We start from the raw sequence: 20,376 nt of genomic DNA, 5'->3' as shown, positions 1-20,376 counted from the left end.
ATTAGATAAAGTTGTGCTTCAGGTTAAGAACAGGTTCAGGTTAAGAATGGACCTCCAGAGCAAATTCAGTTCTTAACCCGAGGTACCACTGTAAATCTTTATTAGTTTTTTATAACATACCATTTTCAACAGTAATTAAACATATTTTTACATCTTATTCAATTTTTTTTTTTTTTTTACTTCCATCAGCCCTGTCTGAAAATTTTCCAATCTAATCTCTTAGTATACATTTCTTATTCATTTCTTATTCTTATTTTTTCTTTTCAAAATATAGTCCGGCCCCCACAAGGTCTGAGGGACAGTGCACCGGCCCTTGAAAAGGTTTGCTGACCCCTGATCCAGATCAAGAAAAGTTGTAGAAAAAGGAATTCTGCCTTAGTGCAACCCCACCCAGAGTCCTGAGTCCAGTTCTGGGTGCCACAGTTTAAAAAGCATATTGACATGCCTAAAGGTGGGCAGAGGGGACGCAGGTGGCGCTGTGGGTTAAAGCCTCAGCGCCTAGGACTTGCCGATCGAAAGGTCGGCGGTTCGAATCCCTGCGGCGGGGTGCGCTCCCGCTGCTCGGTCCCAGCGCCTGCCAACCTAGCAGTTCGAAAGCACCTCCGGGTGCAAGTAGATAAATAGGGACCGCTTACCAGCGGGAAGGTAAACGGCGTTTCCGTGTGCGGCTCTGGCTCGCCAGAGCAGCGATGTCACGCTGGCCACGTGACCCGGAAGTGTCTCCGGACAGCGCTGGCCCCTGGCCTCTTAAGTGAGATGGGCGCACAACCCCAGAGTCTGTCAAGACTGGCCCGTACGGGCAGGGGTACCTTTACCTTTACTTTAAAGGTGGGCATAGGATTAAGGTGACTGAGCATCTGGAAATCAAGCCTTGTGAAAGATGGCTAAGGGAATTTGGTTTGTTTACCCTGGAGAAGAGAAGACTGAGAAGACCTTTGTGGTCCCTTCAAACTCTAGGATTCTTTGCTTCTAAGTGAGAAGATAAGGTAAAGGTAAACGGACCAATGACCATTAGGTCCAGTTGTGACCGACTCTGAGGTAGCAGCGCTCATCTCGCTTTGCTGGCCGAGGGAGCCGGTGTACAGCTTCCGGGTCATGTGGCCAGCAGGACTAAGCCGCTTCTGGCGAACCAGAGCAGCGCACGGAAACGCCGTTGACCTTCCCACCGGAGCGGTACCTATTTATCTACTTGCACTTCGTGCTTTCAAACTGCTAGGTTGGCAGGAGCAGGGACCGAGCAACGGGAGCTCACCCTGTCGTGGGGATTCAAACCGCTGACCTTCTGATCGGCAAGCCCTAGGCTCTGTGGTTTAACCCACAGTGCCACCCGCGTCTCTTAAGTGAGAAGATAGCCATCATCAAATATATCAAGGGCTGTCACATGGAAGATGGAGCAAGCTTGTTTTATCCCGCTCTAGAAGGTAGGACTCGAACCCATGGCTTCATGTTAGAAGAAAGGAAGAAGTTTCTGACAGAACTGTTCGCTAGTGAAACGGTCTCCCTCAGGAGCTGGTGGACTCTCTTTCCTTGGAGGTTCTGAAGCAGAGGTTAGATGGACATCTGTCAGGGATGCTTTAGCTGAGATTCCTGCATTCGCCAAACTGCTTCCACAGTCAATTCCCACCTACCTACAGGGCCGCCTCTCCTGGTCTGCCCCGTGGAGGACCTTAAGGTCCACAAATGACAACATTTTGGAGATCCCAAGTCGCAAGGTGGTTAGATTGGTCTCAACTAGGTCCAGGGATTTTTCAGTACTGGCCCCAACTTGGTAGAACGCTCTGTCACAAGAGACTAGGGCCCTGCAGGACTTGATATCTTTCTGCATGGCCTGCAAGACGGAGGTTTAAGAAAATTATAAAAAGTATAATTGTTGTTGTTGTTTAGTTTTTTAGTCATGTCCGACTCTTTGTGACCCCCTGGACCAGAGCACGCCAGGCACTCTTGTCTTCCACTGCCTCCCACAATTTGGTCAAACTCGAAGTTTGGTAGCTTTGAGAACACTGTCCCACCATCTCGTCCTCTGTCGTCCCCTTCTCCTTGTGCCCTCCATCTTTCCCAACATCAGGGTCTTTTCCAGGGAGTCTTCTCTTCTCATGAGGTGGCCAAAGTCTTGGAGCCTCAGCTTCAGGATCTGTCCTTCCAGTGAGCACTCAGGGCTGATTTCCTTCAGAATGGATCGGTTTGATATTCTTGCAGTCCATGGGACTCTCAAGAGTCTCCTCCAGCACCAGAATTCAAAAATATTAATAGTGAAATACAGTGGTACCTCGGGTTAAGTACTTAATTCGTTCTGGAGCTCTGTTCTTAACCTGAAACTGTTCATAACCTGAAGCACCACTTTAGCTAATGGGGCCTCCTGCCGCCGCCGTGCGATTTCTGTTCTCATCCTGAGGCAAAGGTCTTAACCCGCGGTACTATTTCTGGGTTAGCGGAGTGTGTAACCTGAAGCGAATGTAACCTGAAGTGTATATAACCCGAGGTAGCACTGTACAGTTAAGAAGTATATTAGTAACATTACTTACATCATAGGAGCCTACAGAACACAAAACACTGTTGCTGTATGTAGGTTTTATTTTATTTGTTTATTATCTTATATTTTGGAAATGTACATCCAGTGTTGTTTTTTCCCCTTTCATTTTTTGGGGAACCCCCAAGAGAGTGGAGCCCTAAGCGCTAGCTTGTTTAGTTTATAAGTAAATCCGGCACTGACTGCCAGTAACCGTGGTCCGGAGGGCGCGCAGAGGTCCGGACAAGAGTTCAGTGTGTGCTGGCGGAAGGCTTGGCCGTGCCAAGGCTGGCTGCGGACGGGAGCGTTGCCAAGGAGGGACGGTGGCGCTGGAGTTGGGTCTTGCGTCAAGGCTGCAGCCTCCCAGCCGTTTGTGGAATGCGGCTGTGTCTCAAGAGCTGCCTCCTTCAAAGGGAAACAGCTGGAGATCTGACGCAGCACTCGCAGCATTTTGGAGACGTCCAAGTCCATGGAGAAAATGCACTGCGTGGCTCGGCTTTCTTCCCACAAACGCCGTCTAAGGACAGCACACACCATGCGCTCTCTCTCTCCCGGGGTTTGGGGTGGAGGGCATTGGTGCATTTTGCGGCAAGGCCGCCCCCCCCGGGGGGGGGGTGGAGCCCCACACCCCTGCAAAGGAAGGCTGCATCGTTTGGGACTATAGAGAAAAGGCAACACGATAGATTTTTACGCAGTGATGCAGGCAGGGGGAAAGAGGGTTGGGAGGGGGGTTTGTCTCACTGTCTCCCAGTGACGAAAGTGCAAGTAGATAAATAGGTACCGCTCCAGCGGGAAGGTAAATGGCGTTTCTGTGCAGGAAGGAAGGGGAATAAAAGATCAGGCTGAATTCAAATTAAAGGCCAGGCGGAATAGCTCTGTCTTACAGGCCTGTGGAAGGAAGTTAAATCCTGAAGGGCCCTCGTCTCATGGGACAGAGCATTCCACCAGGTGGGAGCCATCACTGAGAAGGCCCTGGCCCTGGTGTTGTGAAATTGGAAGGGACCCTGAGAGTCATCTAGTCCAACCCCCTGCCATGCAGCAATGTCAACTAGACCAGGTCGAGTCCATTAGCAGAGTCGATCCACGCTGTCCCAGCATACATCAGTGATGGAGCTATTATTGGAAGTCCCCTCCGAAGGAGCAAAGTTGCTTGCTGGCTTGCTTGCTTGTTTCATAAAACGTATATACCGCTTGATTGTAAACAGCAGCAGCAGCAGCAGCCACAAAGTGGTTTATAAAGAGGGAATAAAATCAATAAAAAGTTACACGCCTGCTTTAAAACATGCAAAAGTTATAATGCTAAAGCAGATTACAATTTCTAAGTATCTAGGGTTGCCAAAAACACCCGCAAAGTTGTTGAGGTTTTTAGGGAGACTCCAAAACTGTTCAGCTTTTTAGGGGAACAAACCCAAACTTCCCCCCAAAATAAGATTTGGAGCTGTTTCTGCTCCTTCTTCTGTCGCCATGCATCCGGGTTTCCCCTGACATTTTGCAGATTCGGCAAAATCCCCCCACCCCGACGCCGTTTCCACACCCGAAAACCAGGACATATCAGGAATTTTCCTGACGTACGGCAAGCCCATATCTGCATAGTCTCATCTAAATGGAAATGTTTTTAGCAGGTGCCGAGAAGAGTAAAACCAAGGCTGTTGCCTGAGCTCAATAAGCAGGGAGTTCCAAAGTAGGCGCTGCCACACGAAACGATTTGAGTTTTCAGAAATGCAAATTTGCAAGGCTGGCACTCTTTCCCACTTCCTCTTTCAGCTCTGCATTCTTTTCGCAGCGCCGGGACATCACCTCCTCTGCGTATTTATCTCCTTATCAATACTGATAGCAACGCCCATTTGCATCATGCTGTGGATTTTGAGGGAAGGTATTTCCTAAGGCCTTTGGGAACATCCTGTGGCAACCAGTTCCATCGGCTAATTACAAGGCGTGGGAAGCGCTTTCTTCCGGTTGCTCAAAAGGATCTGCCAAGGGAAAGTTCGGAATGTGGGGCCTGGCATGCCAAGTTTGGGCCATTTGTCTCTAGCCCAAAGGTGTCAGCATTTGGCAATGAATCAGCGAGGGCAGCCTTTGATTGACTCTGATCTATCTTTTTCTTTTCTTTTATTATTAAAATAATTCAGCATTAATACACATATTAATACATATTGTGAATATGATGTTGTTGTTTAGTCATTTAGTCGTGTCCGACTCTTCGTGACCCCCTGGACCAGAGCACGCCAGGCCCTCCTGTCTTCCACTGCCTCCCGCAGTTGGGTCAAACTCATGCTGGTAGCTTCGAGAACACTGTCCCACCATCTCATCCTCTGTCGTCCCCTTCTCCTTGTGCCCTCCATCTTTCCCAACATCAGGGTCTTTTCCAGGGAGTCTTCTCTTCTCATGAGGAGGCCAAAGTCTTGGAGCCTCAGCTTCAGGATCTGTCCTTCCAGTGAGCACTCAGGGCTGATTTCCTTCAGAATGGAGAGGTTTGATCTTCTTGCAGTCCATGGGACTCTCAAGAGTCTCCTCCAGACCAGAATTCAATATAATAATTCAATACCATATTGCGAATATACAAGCATACATTTTATACAATCCTTAAAAATGTTCAAACATACTTACACTCAATCCCACAGATAATTCCTTTTCCCATCACCATCCACCCCCCTCACCCCCCCTTTGTGTTAGACTTCCAATCTACTCAATTACAGTTTCTTTCCACTTCTAGTACTTTCTTTCACACACCTTTAACCTAATTTAATGCTTCTTTTTCTATTACACATTGTTACCCATCTTATTTAGTATTCCAGTATTTAAAACGGAAATTGTTTATTCTAATAGGAGTTCTGATTTTTCAATATGGTTTTGCAAGTATCCTTTAAACACCTTCCAGTCCCTGTCTATCTTCTCTTCTGAGATCCTTCCAATTTCTCCCATTGTTTTGAATATATTGGAATACTCCAGTAATTTGGCAAGCCACTCTATTTTTGTCGGTATAATACCACTTTTCCAATTTTTCGCAATCAGGAGCCTTGCAGCTACTGTTGCATATGAATATAATGTCTTGTCTTCTTCCTTTAGGGACGTGGGTGGCACTGTGGGTTAAACCACAGAGCCTAGGACTTGCCGATCAGAAGGTCGGTGGTTCGAATCCCCGCGACGGGGTGAGCTCCCGTTGCTCGGTCCCTGCTCCTGCCAGCCTAGCAGTTCAAAAGCACGTCCAAGTGCAAGTAGATAAATAGATACCGCTCTGGCGGGAAGGTAAACGGCGTTTCCGTGCGCTGCTCTGGTTCGCCAGAAGTGGCTTAGTCATGCTGGCCACACGACCCGGAAGCTGTCTGCGGACAAATGCCGGCTCCCTCGGCCAATAAAGCGAGATGAGCGCCGCAACCCCAGAGTCAGTCACGACTGGACCTAATGGTCAGGGGTCCCTTTACTTCTTCCTTTAGACTTCCTGGTACTATTCCCAATAGAAAACCTACTGGTGTTTACCTAAATGAATATCTGAACATTTTTTTCATTTCATTATATATTGTTTCCCAAAACTGTTCGATGTTTAATGCCTGACTCAGATCTATCATGCCAACAGCACTGTCTACTCCTGGGAGCACCCACCTATGGAAGGTTGGAAGCAGGGCTGGGTGATATATCGTCCAAAACCAGTTTGAAGTCCATCTCATGATATCGGTTTCATAGTTTTTGACTTGGCAATATATTGCAAATCGTGATGTGCGTCAGGGCTGGGCGATATATCATCCAACACCGGTTTCAAGTCCACATCGTGAAAGTGGTTTCCTAACTTTTGACCTGGCAATGTATCGTGAATCAAGTGTGTGTATGTGTGCTGTGCAAAAAATCACAATGTGGGGAAAACCATGAAGTCAGCCCATGCCTCTACAGAGCTCCATCTTTATTTCAGACATTGTGATAGATCCGTATATTGCGATGTTTAGCTGGTAGGTAAAGGTAAAGGTAAATTAAAAGATGCCTGCTTCTTGGGAGAAAAGCAATGACAAACCTAGACAGCATCTTAAAAAGTAGAGACATCACCTTGTCCGTATAGTAAAAGCTCTGGTTTTCCCAGAAAAAAAGTAAGAGTAAAAGCTCAGTAGTACTGGAAGTAAGAGCTGGACCATAAAGAAGGCTGATCGCCAAAGAATGGATGCTTTTGAATTATGGTGCCGAAGGAGACTCTTGAGAGTCCCATGGACTGCAAGAAGACCAAACCTCTCCATTCTGAAGGAAATCAGCCCTGAGTGCTCACTGGAAGGACAGATCCTGAAGCCGAGGCTCCAAGACTTTGGCCACCTCATGAGAAGAGAAGACTCCCTGGAAAAGACCCTGATGTTGGGAAAGATGGAGGGCGCAAGGAGAAGGGGACGACAGAGGGCGAGATAGTGGGACAGTGTTCTCGAAGCTACCAGCATGAGTTTGACCCAACTGCGGGAGGCAGTGGAAGACAGGAGTGCCTGGCGTGCTCTGGTCCAGGGGGTCACGAAGAGGCAGACATGACTAAACGACTAAACAACAACAGGCGACGCCTGCAAAGATTTTAATTCTTAGATGAGGAGCAACTTGTGTCTGTCCCGTCCACACCAGGAGCCATTTAAATTAGTCACCGCCGTTTAAATTGTTGATTCCATTGTGCCATTTAAGTCTCCGCCCAGGAAGGGCGCAAAAACACACAGCCAGGCAACTTTAAATCCTCAGCAGCACACACACACACACACACACACACACACTTTTGCAGGTTTTGTGTAAACCATGGGATCCAAAGAAGAAGAATCTTATGAGGGGTTTTTTTGGGAGGGGGTCAGTCTGGATGACATCCCGGGTCCCCTTCCAAAAATACGACCCTGTATCTGTGAGGAGCGGACGTTTAGGAGGCGGCTTGCCAAGCCAGTTCCTTTGTCAGGGCAACGGCGTCAGCTGGCTGCTTAAGTACCACACTGAGCATCTCTAAAGAAGATGCTCTGTTGCCATGGAGACGAACGGGCAGGCCTCCATCCTCACCTGACTGGTACATACGAGAGCAATAGTCAGAGTTGTGAGAGAGAGCTGCAGTGCTGGATTAAACCCTCTGGAGGCCCCTAGGCCATGGGTAGGCAAACTAAGGCCCGGGGGCCGCATCCGGCCTAATCGCCTTCTCAATCCGGCCCGCGGACAGTCCGGGAATCAGCGTGTTTTGACATGAGTAGAATGTGTGCTTTTATTGAAAATGCACCTTGGGGTTATTAGCGGGGCCTAGGAATTCGTTCATTTCCCCCCCTTCAAAATATCGTCTGGCCCCCCACAAGGTCTGAGGGACAGACAGACACAAATACGGTATATCACCCAATGTAAATTGGGAGGAAAATTTCTATATCAATTGTTTTGCTCGTGGATAGTCAAATATCAGAATTCAGCTGTGGTCTGAAATTCACATTTATATATATGTCTATTAAACGCTGGGTGAATGTTAGGTTCCAGGCCTGATATTTGGCAAGTGTTTCCTAACAACGCTTGGGTAACCTTGGAAACTCAGGCATCACGTTCCTCAGAAACATTTTGCAGAACCTCAGCTTGTGCAACACCTTGGATCATTTTTGCCTTGAAAGTTGCAGAACTGTTTGGAGTTAGTCAGGGTAGGGGGATGAATGGGGCTGCCTTAAGGCTGCCAACTTTTATTTCTAGCGAGGCTCCTGTGTCCTTAGCAACTACATGATGTAGCAAAATCCAGCAGATGCAAAGCCTTTTCCCAGCATGCAGGATGAAATGGTGAGGGAAGCTTGCCCGGTGGGATTTCTGCCTGTTAGCATGGTTATTAAAGGCCCAGGAGCCCCATCAAAAGAAAGAAAGAAAGAAAGAAAGGTGGCCTATCTCACCTCCTTTTTGTTTTGGAAAGAAATGCTATTCTTCTTCTTCTTCTTGTTGTTGTTGTTCTTTAGTCATTTAGTCGTGTCTGCCACTTCGTGACCCCCTGGACCAGAGCACGCCAGGCACTCCTGTCTTCCACTGCCTCCCGCAGTTTGGTCAAACTCATGCTGGTAGCTTCGAGAACACTGTCCCACCATCTCATCCTCTGTCGTCCCCTTCTCCTTGTGCCCTCCATCTTTCCCAACATCAGGGTCTTTTCCAGGGAGTCTTCTCTTCTCATGAGGTGGCCAAAGTCTTGGAGCCTCAGCTTCGGGATCTGTCCTTCCAGTGAGCACTCAGGGCTGATTTCCTTCAGAATGGAGAGGTTTGGTCTTCTTGCAGTCCATGGGACTCTCAAAAGTCTCCTCCAGCACCAGAATTCAAAAGCATCCATTCTTCGACGATCAGCCTTCTTGATGGTCCATCTCTCACTTCCATACATCACCACTGGGAAAACCATAGCTTGAACTATACGGACCTTTGACAGCAAGGTGATGTCTCTGCTTTTTAAGATGTTGTCTAGGTTTGTCACTGCTATTCTAGGCTGCATCAAAAATAATTATAATGTCCAGATCAAGGGAAGCAATAGTACTACTCTATTCTGCCTTGATCAGACCAAAACTGGAATCCTGTGTCCAATTCTGGGCACCGCAATTTAGGAAGGATGTTGGCGAGTGAAATGTGTGCAGAGAAGGGCAACCAAAAGGATCAAGGACCTGGAAGCCAAGCCTGATGAGGAATGGTTGAAGCAGCTCAGTATGTTGAGCCTGGAAAAGAGGAAACTGAGAAGAAATAGGAGAGCCATCTTCAAATATCTCAAGGGTTGTCACATGGAAGCTGGAGCAAACTTGTTTTCTGCTGCTCTGGAGGGTAGGACTCAAACCCATGGCTTCAAATTACACAATAGGACATTTCAGCTAAACACCAGGTAGATAGATAAAACTTACTTCGCATTAGCCAATGGCCATAGCAACAGTAAAACATGACAGTATACACGGAAAAGGAAATTTGATATAAGAGCACAATTTAAAGTCCTGAATCAGCAGTCAGTTAGTGGCCCTTATTCTGATTGTCCCTGCTATGAACCCAGCAACCTTTGCTGTTATCTGCTCATTTTGATCTGATAGAAGAATCATAGAATCATAGAATCATAGAGTTGGAAGAGACCACAAGGGCCATCGAGTCCAACCCCCTGCCAAGCAGGAAACACCATCAGAGCACTCCTGACATATGGTTGTCAAGCCTCTGCTTAAAGACCTTCAAAGAAGGAGACTCCACCACACTCCTGGGCAGCAAATTCCACTGTCAAACAGCTCTTACTGTCAGGAAGTTCTTCCTAATGTTTAGGTGGAATCTTCTTTCTTGTAGTTTGGAGCCAGTGCTCCGTGTCCACTTCTCTGGAGCAGCAGAAAACAACCTTTCTCCCTCCTCTATGTGACATCCTTTTAGATATTTGAACATGGCTATCATATCACCCCTTAACCTCCTCTTCTCCAGGCTAAACATGCCCAGCTCCCTTAGCCGTTCCTAAGGCATCGTTTCCAGGCCTTTGACCATTTTGGTTGCCCTCCTCTGGACACGTTCCAGTTTGTCAGTGTCCTTCTTGAACTGTGGTGCCCAGAACTGGACACAGTACTCCAGGTGAGGTCTGACCAGAGCAGAATACAGTGGCACTATTACTTCCCTTGATCTAGATGCTATACTCCTATTGATGCAGCCCAGAATTGCATTGGCTTTTTTAGCTGCCGCGTCACACTGTTGTCTCATGTCAAGTTTGTGGTCAACCAAGACTCCTAGATCCTTTTCACATGTACTGCTCTCAAGCCAGGTGTCACCCATCTTGTATTTGTGCCTCTCATTTTTTTTGCCCAAGTGCAATAAATACTTTACATTTCTCCCTGTTAAAATTCATCTTGTTTGTTTTTGCCCAGTTCTCTAATCTGTCAAGGTCGTTTTGAAGTGTGATCCTGTCCTCTGGGGTGTTAGCCACCCCTCCCAGTTTGGTGTCATCTGCAAATTTGATCAGGATGCCCTTGAGTCCATCATCCAAGTCGTTGATAAAGATGTTGAATAAGACTGGGCCCAAGACAGAACCCTGTGGCACCCCACTAGTCACTCTTCTCCAGGATGAAGAGGAACCATTGATGAGCACCCTTTGGGTTCGGTCAGTCAGCCAGTTACAAATCCACTGAGTGGTAGCATAGTCAAGTCCGCATTTTACCAGCTTCTTTACAAGAATATCATGGGACACCTTGTCAAATGCCTTGCTGAAATCAAGGTAGGCTACATCCACTGCGTTCCCTTCATCTACCAGGCATGTAATTCTGTCAAGAAACGAGATCAGGTTAGTCTGACATGACTTATTTTTCAGAAATCCATGCTGACTATTGGTGATCACAGTATTCCTTTCTAGGTGCTCACAAACTGTTTGCTTAATGATCTGCTCCAGAATCTTCCCTGGTATTGATGTCAGACTGACTGGGCGGTAATTATTTGGGTCCTCTCTTTTCCCCTTTTTGAAAATAGGGACAACATTTGCCCTCCTCCAGTCTGCCGGGACTTCGCCTGTTCTCCAGGAATTCTCAAAGATGACTGCCAGTGGTTCTGAGATCACATCTGCCAGTTCTTTTAATACTCTTGGATGCAGTTCATCTGGCCCTGGAGACTTGAATACATCTAAACTAGCCAAGTATTCCTGTACTATCTCCTTAGTTATTCTGGGCTGTGTTTCCTTTGCTGAATCATTTGCTCCAAATTCTTCAGGTCGGGCATTGTTTTCTTTATTGGAGAAGACTGAGGCAAAGAAGGCATTGAGGAGTTCAGCCCTTTCTGTGTCCCCTGTTTGCATTTCACCATCTTCTCCTCTGAGTGACCCCACGGTTTCTTTGTTCTTCCTTTTGCTACGAACATACCCATAAAAGCCTTTTTTTGTTGCTTTTAACCTCTCTAGCAAGCCTGAGTTCATTCTGTGCTTTAGCTTTTCTGACTTTGTGTCTACACGTGCTGGCTATTTGTTTGAATTCCTCTTTGGTGGTTTCCCCCCTTTTCCATTTTTTGTACACATCCTTTTTTAATCTTAACTCAGTTAAAAGTTCTTTAGATAGCCACCCTGGCTTCTTTAGGCACCTTCCATGTTTCCATCTCATTGGTATTGCCTGAAGTTGTGCTTTTACTATCTCCCTCTTAACAAACTCCCAAAGGACATTGTGGCAGTGGCTGAGCGCCCTGGGATGGTTAGTACGAGTGGGGTGATGATCTCGTTCCTCAGGTCTTTGTAGAGAGCGCAAGACAGGAGGACGCGTGCCGCTGTTTCGGTGCTACCGTCTCCACAGGGGCAAAGACGTTTCTCAAGCGGGATCTTTTGGAATTGACCCTCGAGTACCACAAATGGCAAAACATCCAGTCTTGCAAGTGTAAAAGCATGTCTGTATTTTGGGATAATAAGTTTGTGCAGATATGGGGCCAGAGAATCAAAACGGAGAGATGGAAAATGAACGTACCGAGGGCAGAATTTCCTTATAGTAGCCAGATTGTTCTGATGCTCGATATCTTTTAGATGTTGACCACTTAGACTGTTTGCTTTAGTAGGGCCCATAATGAGTAGATATTGTGAGGACAGGCCACAAGAGTGAAGTGCTTTCTGATCGTAAGAGCTGTTCAACTGCGGAACAGTCTCCCTCGGGAGGTGGTGGACGGTTAAGTCCAGTCAAAGGCGACTATGGGGTTGCGGCGCTCATCTCGCTTTCAGGCCAAGGGAACTGGCGTTTGTCCACAGACAGCTTTCCGGGTCATGTGGCCAGCAGGACTAAACCGCTTCTGGCGCAACGGGACACTGTGACAGAAACCAGAGCACACAGAAGCACCGTTTACCTTCCTGCCGGAGCAGTACCTATTTATCTACTTGCACTGGTGTGCTTTCGAACTGCTAGGTTGGCAGGAGCTGGGACAGAGCAACGGGAGCTCACTCCATTGCGGGGATTTGAACCACCAACCTTCTGATCGGCAAGACCAAGAGGCTCTGTGGTTTAGACCACAGCGCCACCCGCGTCCCATGGAATATATATATATATATACCTTTACCCTTAATCAATAGAGACTCTGATATCTTTCATCTCAGATTAATGTATGAAAGTGATTTGCAAGAAGAATGCCAATATCTTTGTGGATTCCTACTCCACAACCTCTAACAACAGCTTACTCTGCAGATATTACCACGGGAAGCTATACTAACCTCCATGCTGTGAAAAGTTTCAGCTGCTGAACTCTACAGACGCAGCTGCTTTTAAAACAGCTCAAGAGCAGGCCCAGCAGGTATTTTTTTCAGATGTTGGCAACCCTGCTTGCTCTTTGTGGGTCCCAACATCCAGCATCATTTGTTTTGCTTTGTTTGTTTTCCTTTTCAGTGGTACACTGATGCAATATATTTACAGTACAGGGAAGTTTGCAAAGTCATTAAAAATAAGCAAATCTGAAAACAACAACACAAACTTGTGCATGGGTGACATGCCCTGCCGACTTTTGTGTCAAGAAAATCAGTACAGTGGTACCTCGGGTTACATACGCTTCAGGTTACAGACACTTCAGGTTACAGACTCCACAAACCCTGAAATAGTACCTCGGGTTAAGAACTTTGCTTCAGGATGAGAACAGAAATCGCGCGGCGGCAGTGCAGCAGTAGCAGGAGGCCCAATTAGCTAAAGAGGTGCTTCAGGTTAAGAACAGTTTCAGGTTAAGAACGGACCTCCGGAATGAATTAAGTACTTAATCTGAGGTGCCACTGTATTGCATAGTTTAAAGCATGGGTAGGGAAACTAAGGCCCGGGGGGCCAGATCCGGCCCAATTGCCTTCTAAATCCGCCCCACGGACGGTCCAGGAATCAGTGTGTTTTTACATTAGTAGAATGTGTGCTTTTATTTAAAATGCATCTCTGGGTTATTTGTGAGGCATAGGAATTGGTCCATTTCACCCCCAAAATATAGTCCGGCCCCCCACAAGGTCTGCGGGACAGTGGACCGGCCCCCTGCTGAAAAAGTTTGCTGACCCCTGGACTTGAAAGCAACCAACAGGTAGACCTTTAGCCCCACTACCACAAGCAAGCTCCACCGGTAGAATATCTGTCTGTTGTGCAGCTGCTGAAGGCCTGGTGCCTCTCTCTCTCCCCCTCCTGTGTTTATCTGACCCTCCACCCACCTCCAAGCAAACATTTGTCCCCCCCCACCCAGATTTCTTTCAGCAAGCCAAGACTTGCTAACCTTTGATTCCATTTTCCACGAAATCAGAGGCAGCGATCAATAGAAGCCTCTTTTCTCTGCGGCCCGCCGTGATTCATCGTCACACATCTCCCCGCAGGGTGGAACAAACTGTTCTGACCTGTGGGGATTTTTCTCTCTGAAAGAAAAAGAAGTTATGAAATCACAGCGACGAAGCAAAAAAAAGCAAGTCACTAGCCAGACCTGAGTGCTCAGCTCAGAGCTATGCCAAACAGCAGGCGTTCAAAGGTTCGGCTGGGTTTGTCAAGGCTGCCCCCTCCTGGACAAAAGGTGGCAGCACAGCACTTTCGGAACGGGCACATCGACACTATGCACAGCTCTTGGCGCATAGCCGTACAGTGGTACCTTGGTACTCAAACGCCTTGGTTCTGAAACGCCGAAAACCTGGAAGAAAGTGTTCCAATTTTCAAACGCTTTTCGGAAGCTGAACACCTGACGCAGCTGTCGGCTATTATTTCTGGGGCACCTGCACCAATCAAAGCTGCGTTTTGGTTTCCGAACATTTCGGAAGTCAAATGGACTTCCGGAACAGATTAAGTTTGGTGCTTTATTTTTTGCTATTTATTTTGCGTTTTTGTTTTTGAGGCTTTTTCGGTTCATTTGTTTTTGTGACTGAGTGGAACCCACTTCAGCTACTGATTGATGGATGGATTGTGCGACTGCGGAAATGGATAAAAGCCCCCCCTCCAAAGAATGACTATCGTCAGTGCAGGTAAGAAAAAAATAGTAATTTTAATTTCTCTCATCTACAATACTGTCTTATTTATTTTATAGTACAGTACAGTGGTACCTCGGGTGAGAGACGCTTCAGGTTACAGACGCTTCAGGTTACAGACTCCGCTAACCCAGAAATAGTACCTCGGGTTAAGAACTTTGCTTCAGGATGAGAACAGAAATCGCGCTGCGGCAGCAGGAGGCCCCATTAGCTAAAGTGGTGCGTCAGGTTAAGAACAGTTTCAGGTTAAGAACAGACCTCCGGAACAAATTAAGTTCTTAACCCGAGGTACCACTGTACATTGATTATTGCTTTCATTTTATGGAGCCATGGTTAGATAGTAAAATTCATGTTCAGTTGCTGTTTTAGGGGTTGTTTTTAAAAGTCCGGAAAGGATCAATCCATTTTGCATGACTTTCTATGGGAAAGTGCGCCTTGGTTTTGGAACGCTTCGGTTTTGGAACGGATTAAGTTTAAGAACCAAGGTACCACTGTAAACTATTTCACCCCGTGCCCTGGGGGTTCATTCCGCAAGTGACTTTCTTCGAGAGAGCTCCGGGCAGATCGTTCCTCTTGCTCACGGCATGCATCCATGCGCAGAGCATTTCTCCATACACCACGGACCCCCCCCCCCGGCGGAAATCTGTGCCTCCAACTCACCCAGGACCCTCCTGCGAAAAAGGGGGGTGGGCCAGGAAGTGGGTGGGTTGGGCGGTCTCTGGGAAGAAAGCCCAGAGGATGGAGGCATGTGCCGGCCTGCTGTTCCCATCGCCTCCCCCCCATTGATGGAGGGAGCAGCTGCCGCCCCCTCCCCGGCCATCTCCTTTCGAAGAGCAGCCACAATAAGTCCTTTAACTTAACAGATCCTGGGCTCAGCCGTTGCCCTGGGAAACGGGGGCTATTGCGAGAGGTCTTGGCTTTCTTTTGTCCAGCACGGCGACATATGGGGCCAAACCCACTCTTAGCTCGACTGCCCCTAATCTCTATGAAATGGAGGGGGGGGGCAGGCCTTTCACGCCAGGGTAATCCATCGCCTTCTTCTCTTCTCCCCGACGCAGATGGCGAATTCCATCAGCTGGCCGGGGGCCTTTTTATTAAAACCATCCCATCGCTGGCTTCCCTCGGAGTTGCGAGGTTCCCCATGCCCTCCAACATTCGCCCGATGAAAACAGGGACACCCTAGCCCACAATAATGTCATTTATTTATATCCTGTCTGTGGGATACAGACACAAGGACACAAACAAAGCAATGTCTTCCGTCTGTAACGTATAACCCGTAGTTGTCCCAAAATTTCAGAGGGAGAAAACCCAGGCTCTATTTTCCAAGGGCAGTCTGAGATTTACAGAAGTCGTCCCGGTCTATGATTTGATCCTGGTATGTCCCGCTTTTCCGTAGGAAGTCACTATTTTCATCCGAGAAATGCTGGAGGGTATGGAGTTATGTGACCCCCCCTGAGCCAAGGAGATAAGTAACTATACAAGCTTTAGAAGGCAGCTGAAGGCAGCCCTGTAGAGGGATGTTTTATATATGTCAGAAGCCTCCCAGAGTGGCCGGGCAATCTAGTCAAATGGGCAGGGTTGTTGTTGTTGTTGTTGTTGTTGTTATGAAAGAGGATGCTATTTATTTATTTATTTATTTATTTATTTATTTATTTATTTATTCCCCGCCCATCGGCTTCCAATAGAATATTAAAATGCAATAACCTATTAAACATTAAAAGCTTCCCTAAACAGGGCTGCCCTTCAGATGTCTTCTAAAAGTCTGGTAGTTGTTGTTTTCTTTGACATCTGGTGGGAGGGCGTTCCAAAGGGTGGGTGCCACCACCGGGAAGGCCCTCTGCCTGGTTCCCTGCAACCACACTTCTCGCAGCGAGGGAACCGCCAGAAGACCCTTGGAGCTGGCCCTCAGTGTCCGGTCTGAACAATGGGGGTGGAGACGCTCCTTCAGGTATACTGGACAGAGGCCTTTTAGGGCTTTAAAGGTCATCACCAACACTTTGAATTGTGCTTGGAAACGTACTGGGAGGCAATGTAGGTCTTTCAAGACCAGTGTTATGTGGTCTTGGTGGCCGCTCCCATCCCCAGTCTAGCTGTCGCATTCTGGATTAGTTGTAGTTTCCAGGTCACCTTCAAAGGTAGCCCCACGTAGAGCGCATGGCAGTAGTCCAAGCGGGAGATAACCAGAGCATGCACCACTCTGGCGAGACTGTCCATGGGCAGGGGGGGGTCTCATCCTGCGTACCAGATGGAGCTGATAAACAGCTGCCCTGGACACAGAATTGACCTGTGCCTCCATGGACAGGTGTGAGTCCAGAATGACTCCCAGGCTGCGCACCTGGTCCTTCAGGGGCACAGTCACCCCATTCAGGACCAGGGAGCCCCCCACACCTGGCCACGCCCTATCCCCCCAAAACAGTACTTCTGTCTTGTCAGGATTCAACCTCAATCTGTTAGCCGCCATCCATCCTCCAACCGCCTCCAGGCACTCACATTTGCATCAATATTTGCATCAAAGAAATATTGCCTCTACATTAGACCCATCAGCAAGGTATGTGCACCTAGGGCGACCAACCTCATGGTCAGGGCGATCACCTCCCTTTTTATTGCAAACTGGCAAAATGGAGGGAGAGAAGAGAGGGAGATGGGCCTGTCTTTGGCACAGAGGGTAAGCGGGGAGGGCAAGGCGCCTTGGAGAAGAGGAAGGGAAAGATTACCGGCTGGGGGGTTGTTCGCTGCCTTCTCCAGGTGTCTCCTGTCGGCATCGCCCACGAAACAGCCGTTGGGCTGTGTGGGTTTTTGGGGACAACCGCTATGGGGCCGTTTGGCTCTGTCAGTCAGCCCTTCGTCCTCTGCTCAGGAAGCTCAGCTGCCTCCTGGACCGCACAGCAGGCGGTGGTGGAAGAAGAAGCCATGGGTTCGAGTCCAACCCTCCAGAGCAGGAGAAAACAAGTTTGCTCCACCTTCCATGTGACAACCCTTGAGATATTTGAAGATGGCTCTCCTATCTCTTCTCGGTCTCCGTTTTTCCAGGCTAATCATACCCAGCTCCTTCAACCGTTCCTCATCTTTCTTTTTTTTTTTTAATAATATTTATTAAAGTTTCAAAAATGTTAGAAAAATGAAAAAGAAAAAGAAAATAAGAAAAATACAAAATACAGAAAATACAGAAAAATAAAAACAATTAAAAACATTTCAAACTTTCCATGTCTTGTCTTTCATTTACTTGTTTCCCTGACCTCCTCACACCTCCCTTTTTTGTGTTCTAATTCAATTAGCAGTTTCAGCAAACCCTTTCCATTTTTGCTTTTATCTTAATAATTATCTTAAAATATTATAACTTTACATTCTCACCTATTCATAATCCAATTTTACCTAATTCTATAACATTACTGCTAAAACTTCATTCCCACATCCTTCTAACATTCCTTAATTTTACAGTGTTTCTGTAAATAGTCTTTAAATTTCTTCCAATCTTCTTCCACCGACTCTTCTCCCTGGTCTCGGATTCTGCCAGTCATTTCCGCCAGTTCCATGTAGTCCATCACCTTCATCTGCCATTCTTCCCGGGTGGGTAGATCTTGTGTCTTCCAGTACTTTGCAATGAGTATTCTTGCTGCTGTCAACCGTTCCTCATCAGGCTTGGCTTCCAAGCCCTTGATCCTCTTGGTTGCCCTCCTCTGCACACGTTTCAGCTCGTCAACATCCTTCCTAAATTGCGGTGCCCAGAATTGGACACAGGATTCCAGTTTTGGTCTGATCAAGGCAGAATAGAACAGTACTATAGGCTTCCCTTGATCTGGGCACTATAATTCCTTTTGATGTAGCCTAGAATAGCATTCCTTCCCAAAGCAAAAAGGAGTTGAGATCTGCTACCTTCCTTCCTTCCTTCCTTCCTTCCTTCCTTCCTTCCTTCCTTCCTCCCTCCCTCCCTCCCTCCCTCCCTCCCTCCCTTCCTCCCTCCCTCCCTCCCTTCCTCCCTCCCTCTCTCTCTCTCTCTCTCTCTCTCTCTCTCTCTCTCTCTCTTTGACGGGGCTCCTGGGCCTTTAATAACCTGCTGGATTTTGCTACATCATGTAGTTGCTAAGGACACAGGAGCCTCGCCAGAAATAAAGTTGGCAGCCTTAAGGCAGCCCCATTCATCCCCTACCCTGACTAACTCCAAACAGTTCTGCAACTTTCAAGGCAAAAATGATCCAAGGTGTTGCACAAGCTGAGGTTCTGCAAAATGTTTCTGAGGAACGTGATGCCTGGGTTTCCAAGGTTACTCAAGCGTTGTTAGGAAACACTTGCCAAATATCAGGGCTGGAACCTAACATTCACCCAGCGTTTAATAGATATATATATACAGTAAATGTCAATTTCAGACCACAGCTGAATTCTGATATTTGACTATCCACGAGCAAAACAATCGATATAAAAATTCTCCTCCCAAATTACATTGGGTGACATACTTCTGTCTGACATCTATGACATCTAGTCCCTGTATAGAGTTGCCCCCTTTTCTTTCTGGCAAGGCTCCTGTGCCTCAGCAAATGAAATGGAATATTTAGAATTAGCCAATGTGATGGCCTGGGATTCCGATTCAGAGGCTGAACCAGTGGAATCCCAGCCTGCACAGGAATCCCCGCCTCCAGGGCCAGCTGAACTGGGGCAGGGCCTTGATCCTGAAGCGCCTGCACCTGTGCTGGATCCTCAGGAGCAGACACCAGGTGAATCCACTCTGGCTCCAGAGGTGGTTGAGGACTCAGTGCCTGCAGGTGAGTCTCCCCCTGGGTCCAGTAACCCTTCAGCCTCTCCTGAACTGCAGAGGCTCAGGGCAGAGAGGCGAAGGGAACTGGTTTCTCCCGGGCGGAGTGCTCTCCTTAAGGCCTGGAGAGGCGGGTCTCCTGGGGGCCGGGGCCGCCCCTGGCCTCAGAGAAGATAAAGGCCAGTCAGCCCGGTCCCAGGTTGCGGGAGCAACGTCGTTGATGAGCTGTTTCGGCCAGCACCCAGTCCTGTTCCTCGAGAGTTCCTGTCCTTGCCCTGGACCCTGCTTCATCCGTGGAGGACTGTCAGCCAACCCTCGACTCAGGTCCTGGACCTCGCCCCACGGTAACCTCCCTCCTGGACCAGCACAGTTTGCTCCCGCCCCACCCGCACTCCCCCTTTGTTGGGGTGCGTTCGGGAAAAGTCAGAAGCCATGGCCGACCAGGCAGCTGCGCTGGTGGCATTGGCCCAGGAGAACCAGGCCTTGACTCACACCGTGCAGCAGCTCAGCGATGCGGTTATGGCACTTCAGCAGCGGTTGGACGCCCTACCGGCTCCTGGGGCCGACGCCCCAGCTCCAGGCAAGTACCCAGTGGCCTTGCCAGAGAAATTTGATAGGGCCCCGACCAGCTTTCCCATGTTCCTTGCCCAGGCCAAGTTGTATATTCAGGGGCGAGCCCGGAACTTCCCTGACGACCGCACCAAGGTGCACTTTTTGATCAGTTTGCTAAAGGACCAGGCGGCCAAGTGGGCATTGCCTCTGCTAAAGCAAGACTCCCCCTTGCTGACAGACTATATGGGGTTTTGCAACCATTTGGAGGCCGCATTCGGCAACCCCCAGAAGGAGAGTCAAGCTAACTGGGCAATTAGGCGTTTGAAACAGGGCAAGTCCACTGCGGCCGCCTACACCATGGAATTTCAGCTGTTGGCGCAAGACTTGTCTTCGAATGACTCTGCACTTTGAGATACTGGACCAGTTGGCCATGATGGATCGTCCCACCACGCTGGACGCCCTTATTCAGCGGAGCCTGCAGATAGACGATCGGTTGGAGGACCGTCGCCAGGCCCGGGACCGGCAGCACCCCCGGCTCCTGGCTCCAGTCCTTCCCAGCAGTTCCACGCCCACAGCTGAGTTGCCCGACGAGCCAACGCAGCTCGGGGCTGCACAACCTCGCCTCTCCCCCTCAGAGAAGACGCGGCATCGGGAGGGGAACCTGTGTCTTTACTGCGGTGGGAGTGGACATTACGCCCGATCCTG

General features: G+C 48.3%; 1 long non-coding RNA gene across 1 annotated transcript in view; it reads right to left on the bottom strand.

Annotated features, from left to right (window-relative positions):
- The window catches only part of LOC307221429, a 295,540-nt gene extending 278,676 nt beyond the window's left edge, over nucleotides 1-16,864 (bottom strand). The window contains exon 1 of the long non-coding RNA XR_013841403.1: nucleotides 16,846-16,864. This is a non-coding gene — a long non-coding RNA (uncharacterized lncRNA). The remainder of the gene's footprint in view (nucleotides 1-16,845) is intronic.
- Between the last annotated feature and the right edge of the window lie 3,512 nt (nucleotides 16,865-20,376).

Source organism: Podarcis cretensis (assembly GCF_951804945.1).
Source record: "Podarcis cretensis genome assembly, chromosome: 8".
NCBI lineage: Eukaryota > Metazoa > Chordata > Lepidosauria > Squamata > Lacertidae > Podarcis > Podarcis cretensis.
This window is presented reverse-complemented; position numbering and strand designations above follow the sequence as displayed.